This window comes from Vulpes lagopus, chromosome 9 (genome assembly GCF_018345385.1).
Source record: "Vulpes lagopus strain Blue_001 chromosome 9, ASM1834538v1, whole genome shotgun sequence".
NCBI lineage: Eukaryota > Metazoa > Chordata > Mammalia > Carnivora > Canidae > Vulpes > Vulpes lagopus.
In genome coordinates, this window is record NC_054832.1 from 52,616,158 (window position 1) to 52,622,157 (window position 6,000).

A 6,000-nucleotide genomic window follows, 5' to 3' on the forward strand; every position below is an offset into this window, starting at 1 on the left:
CAGTGGTTGAGCATCTGCCTTGGGCTCTGGGTGTGATCCCATGCAGGGATCGAATCCCACATCAGGCTCTCTGCGAGGAGCCTGCTTCTCCCTCTGTCTGTGTTTCTGCCTCTCTCTCTCTGTCTCTTACAAATAAATAAATAAAATCTAAAAAAAAAAAAAAAAAAAAAGAATCCCCCACTCAGTCTTGTCTCCAGATTAAGGGGCAGGAAGGAAGGCTGAAATGTTGCAATGCAATCAAGTACAGTATATTCTTTTAAAAACAGAAGTGATAATAATAAGTCTCCTTTTTAGGATTAGATTAAGCATCTGTTTGTTTGTTTCTTTCTTTTATTTTAGAGATCATCTAATCCTGTCCATTAAGAACTAAAGATGTTAAGTGCCTTGCCGGCAGTGAACATTTGTGGCTGAACTCTCTGTACTGGGCTTTTCCCGTTGTAACACACTGCCTTCCACCCAAGTGTGTTGGGGACCAAGGCACAGAATGAGACAAGGAACAGCAGGAATCTCACCAGCCTATGTCTCAGCTCAGAGTGGGCAACATTTACTGATGGGCTCCTGCTGGCACATGCATGCCATTATACAGATGTTTGGAGAGGCAGAATTTTGGATGGCCAGAACTTATCTGTAGTCTAAGTCTTTCTGCATTCTGGAGAGGCTTTGCACATAAGAAAGACCAGGGATGCTGTTTGGGATGCTGCCCACCTTTAGGGCCCAGTGGACCTTCCTTTGCTGAAAGAGCTGCTACATCATAGAAATGGGATCTTCTAGAGAAATCACATGCAAAAACAACTCTCTCTGGGCCACCATTACCAAATTAAATGTTTGGATAAGAACTAAGTAAAAAAAAAAAAAAAAAGAACTAAGTGACTTCCATGACTGCCTGAAGCTCGAAACTCTCACAATTCCATGGTGAATATGTAGAAAGAACAGGAGAAATTCATCATACAAGAAAACACAAAAGGGATAGATAGGAATTCCTCAGACTAAATACAATTTTTTAAAGATCTAGGCATTTTTAAAAACAGTCCAAGTAATTAGCTGCTTAAGAATTTTGAGTAAATGCTCTTGTAACCACTGTGTAAAGGAAGAAACAATCTCAACAATAAACTGTTTTTAAAATCATAAAATAAAATTCTACATATTTAATCTTTAAGACACAAGCAAGCTATTCTCTTCTGCAGCTTATGAAGCTCATTAACTCGTGGCAATGATCCTGGTCTGGAGCAGGTAAATACCCACTTGATAAATGAAGACACTGGGGGATCCCTGAATGGGTCAGCGGTCTAGCACCTACCTTCAGCCCAGGGCGTGATCCTGGGGACCTGGGATCTAGTCCCACGTCAGGCGCCCTGCATGGGGCCTGTTTCTCCCTCTGCCTGCGTCTCTGCCTCTCTCTGTGTGTGTGTGTCTCATAAATAAATAAATAAATAAAAATCTTTAAAAAATAAAATTAAATAAATGAAGACACTGGGATTCAAAGAAATGGGTCTCAGGCAAAACAATATGCTCATGAGATCATACCACAAGGTTTCAATAGGTTGACAGAAATGGAATTTTCTGAAATCAAGAGATGCTTTATTTTATCCAATGAACATACCCTCATTTTGATTCTTTTTAAAAAGAATAATGAGAACATACCCTCATTTTGATTCTTTTTAAAAAGAATAATGGTCACCTGCGTGGCTCAGTGGTTGAGCAACAGCCTTTGACTCAGGTCATAATCCCGGGGTCCTGGGATGGAGTCCTGCTTTGGAAGTCCTCCCTATAGGAAGCCTGTTTCTCCCTCTGCCCATGTCTCTGCCTCTCTCTGTGGCACTCATGAATAAATAAATAATTAATTAATTAAAAAGGGTAATGGTGAAATCTCAACTTAATAAATGCTAAAACAATTTTGCAAATAAAAAATGATATGAAATTTTTAAATTATGTAGTTCTGTTTATATATTTGACAATATGAATAAATGTATTTCCCCCCAAAATGCCAAAATTGATATCAAATACTCAACCAATTTTAAGAACTGAAAATTTTTCTTCATGTTTGCCAATTTAAAAAATCATCTAAGAATGTGTGCTTGTGTGTTGTGTTTCTGTGTGTCTGTCTAATTGCATTAATGGTGTTAAATATGACTGCCACATAAAGTGACGAAGAAAGATTTATGTAAGAAAACAAATGTCAGTTTTTTAAAAATGGAAAAATACCTATGTACTTACTTTCTCCTAAGGACTTCTTCAGAAAGAGCCATGATGCAATAAAAAGGATGCTATTTCAGGCAGCATTTCCGAAAGCATAGAAAGGTAGATCATTTCATGTGGCATATGAATAAACGCTTTTATTTGAATAATTATGCATTTATTTCTTTTTTTTAAAAGATTTATTTATTTATTTATGATAAACACAGAGAGAGCGAGAGAGAGAGAGAGAGAGAGGCAGAGAGAGAAGCAGGCTCCATGCCGGGAGCCCGACGCAGGACTCGATCCCGGGACTCCAGGATCGCGCCCTGGGCCAAAGGCAAGTGCCAAACCGCTGAGCCACCCAGGGATCCCCCTATGCATTTAATTCTACACACACCCCCACACCCCCTGGTCAACACTCTGCCTTTGAATCATTGGTTTCTTTTTTAAAAAGATTTTATTTATTTACTCATGAGAGACACAGAAACATAGGCAGAGGGAGAAGCACGTTCCCTGTGGGGAGCCTGATGCGGAACTCGATCCCAGGACTCCGGGATCACGACCTGAGCCGAAGGTAGATGCTCAACCACTGAGCCTCCCAGATGCCCAGAATCATTGGTTTCATTCACAGAATTTATTTAGTTCCTCTTGTCTGCTGCCAACATCCCAGGCTCAGAAGGTCATCCCTTGCCCTCTTCTGCCCACTCAATTTTCTGCATTACCTCTTCTTTTTCTTAAAAGATTTTATTATTTTTTAAAGTAATCCCTACACCCAATGTGGGGGTCGAACTTAAAACCCTGAGATCAAGAGTCACATGATCGCCTCTGCATCCTCTTTTCTGACCCCATCTCCCCATCCTCCCTAACCACAAGAACCCTTGCCTGTGCCCTCTGATACTCACAGTAAATCCTCAAAACCCAATCTACAGAAGCATGTTTAGCTGTCCGTCCAACAAAGCCATCCCCTGTTAAGCAAAAGTCATAGGTGACAGTGAATGGCTTGCTTTCTATTTCAGTTATTTTTTGCTACGGAACAAATTACTCCAAACTTAGTGGCTTAAAATGACAACCACTTTGTTTGCTTTCTAGCTTCTGTGGGTTGACAGCTCAACCAGCAGTTCTACTGGCCTCCCTTGGTGTTTTCCAAAGGATGGCTGCAGTTGGAGGCATCTGAGCCACCCCCATCATCCCTTACCCCTCCATCTTCTATCCCCACATTTACTCCCCCACCCCAGAGGCCAGCAGGCTGAGCATCCTCACTCTCCATGCAGGGCTCATGTGTGGTAGTTTGGGGCTCCCAAAAGAGACAAAATGGAAACCTCAGGCCTTCTTAAGGCTTAAGCCTACAGCTGGCATTCCATCTTTGTACCATCTTCTATTAATTCTGGCTCTTCTAGAGCCAGCCAATAATTAAAAGGAGGAGAAGTATATTCCACCTCTGAGGTCAGGGAGGTGGTGATAAAGAATTTGCAGACATATTTAACTCACCACAATTTCTCAAACAAGAGAGTTCCTTTTAGTTTCTATCCAGAACAAGTACTTTGAAGATTCAAAACCTATCTACTATCCTTCGGAATAAACTTTAGTTTCCTTGTATAAATAGCATGATATCCCCAAAGCAGTGCAACGCTGAGGTTATAGAGCTGGTTCAGACAGGTGCTAAGTGATTATAAAGTGATTATATATATATGTATATATATATACATGTATATATATGTATATATATACATGTATATATATATGTGTATATATATATATATATATATATATATATATATATATATATCTGTAAGTACTACTAGCCTTTCAAACACCACTCTGAAATCCAAATTATACAGCCATGAACCTCACCTTGTAGATGCTCTCGCATTCTCTACTTTCCAAGATACTAAAATTCATTTTCTGATCAGTAAGGACATTTCTCTCCATACTTCTGAAAATTAAAAAAAAAGACTATAATTCAGAAGAAGTATCAATGTTGGTTATATATGAATAGATTTTTTCCCCCACCCCAAATATATCTAAGCAAATAAAGAATACAGTTTAACCTAGCATGGGAACCTTTTCTGCTTTAATCTCCACTCCCTCTGAAAAATGTTCCAGACACTTTCAGAATAGGTGCCTCTACTTCTGCTCATTTCACAACCCACCTCTTCTTTCCTCCTTTTTACCTACTCAAAATGTACACATTTATTTAAGGTAATTAAAAAGAATCTACAGGGGGTGAAGCAGTTGTGTGAACAATTTAAAAATCACTCACATTTAATTTGGTAGATAGACTGTACTTCCATTTTGAATGCCTGTATGAAGTTTTTTTTTTTTTTAAGATTTTATTTATTTATTAGAGACACAGAGAGAGTGAGAGATTGAGAGAGAGAGAGGCAGAGACACAGGCAGAGGGAGAAGCAGGCTCCACACAGGGAGCCCGATGTGGGACTCGATCCCGGGTCTCCAGGGTCACGCCCTGGACCAAAGGCAGGTGCTCAACCGCTGAGCCACCCAGGGATCCCCGTGAAGATGTTTTTTGAGTCAAATCTTTGCACTGTGTGGGGAAAACTGCCAATTCTGCTGAACTGCTCCTGAGTGGGTTACTCCCTGCAATTCTACTTATGCTACAAGTAGATGCTGAAGAGATTGGGTTCCCTTTGGCCTCTTCTGCGACTGGTCTGGGACTGGGGTTGATGAATGTTTGGGTTCAAAGGGCTTTTCTCTCTGCAAAGTAAATAGAAGGAACGGAGATGTGAAGAGTGCAAGTAATTAAGTAGGAATATATTGTCAATTTACTGGAATTTACAGACTTTTTTTTTGGGGGGGGGTTCATTTTCTATCCACGTCGTCATTCGTGGACTGTATTTGCCTTGGCTGGTGCAAAATGTAGCCCTGAAGTCAACAGGCTGGAAACAGCCCTACTGGTTACTGACGGTGATGTGGGAGTTTCGCCGGCCCAGATATTTATCTATAACAAAACAGGGTAAAGAGTTCTTTACATCAGAGCTTTGTAAAGATAACGCGAGGAGTGACTGACGTGGCAAGGATTGCGCCAACACTGCAGAAGGAGAACCGCGAGCATCCTACGATACCTGGTTTATTCACGACTACAAACACAGCCATTTTCAATGCTTCCTGCTCCTAAGAATGTCATCCAGGTCGAGGGCAGAAGAATCCCCATCACTGAGTGGATTCCTCTTCCCGTCGCATCCAAATTCTCCTGCCCCTCTAGGGGGCGGGGGTCCCGGGGTTCATTCCCGGGGGGCCGCTCTCTCCATCCAATCTAGGGCAGCTTACTTCGGGGTGGGAAGATCTCCCAGACTTTGAGACTCTTGAGAAAGAGCAGTGAACTCCCGTCCCTCGGTCCCGGCTGCAGGGCAGGGGCTTGCGGCTGGCACCGGGCTCTCCTCGGCCTTCGGCCTCTACTCCTGAAGCCGTCCAGCTGCGCAGATGGAAGTTCTGTTTTCTCAGTTAGCAGAAGGAGGGGGCGGGCTGAAGAGCGGTTTCCCTCAAGAACGAACCGCGGACGCCCGTCTTTCGGCGAGAAAACGCCTCCTTCAGCAGCCACGACGCACGCACAGCGCGAGGCCCTGGACGTAAGCGCCCAGCCGTCCGGCGGGCCGCGGCGAGGGGCCGTGACGTCATCAGCACCCGCCCGCCGCGCGCCGGGTCGGGAAGGTCACGGAGGGCAGGGCGCGCAGGGTTTCCTTGGTGCGGTCCTCGCGCCGCGCGTCCCCGTCGACGCCGGGCCTCGCAGGTAAGCGCCGCGGCGCCCAGGAGGCAAAGACGCGAGCGCCCCCCACCCCACCCCCAGGCCGGGGAGAAAACAGCTGAACA

The 6,000-nt window shown here is 43.5% G+C and overlaps 1 long non-coding RNA gene across 9 annotated transcripts in view; it reads right to left on the bottom strand.

Moving 5' to 3' along the window:
* The window catches only part of LOC121498790, a 115,962-nt gene extending 110,170 nt beyond the window's left edge, over window positions 1-5,792 (bottom strand). For 4 of the 9 annotated variants that reach the window (XR_005989905.1, XR_005989907.1, XR_005989906.1 and 1 more), the window contains exons 1-2: window positions 5,256-5,597; window positions 4,027-4,108 (exon numbers count right to left, since the gene is read on the bottom strand). This is a non-coding gene — a long non-coding RNA (uncharacterized LOC121498790). Of the gene's footprint in view, window positions 1-4,026; window positions 4,109-5,255 lie in introns of all 9 variants that reach the window. The other 5 variants (XR_005989900.1, XR_005989899.1, XR_005989903.1 and 2 more) reach the window with 4 other exon arrangements.
* Between the last annotated feature and the right edge of the window lie 208 nt (window positions 5,793-6,000).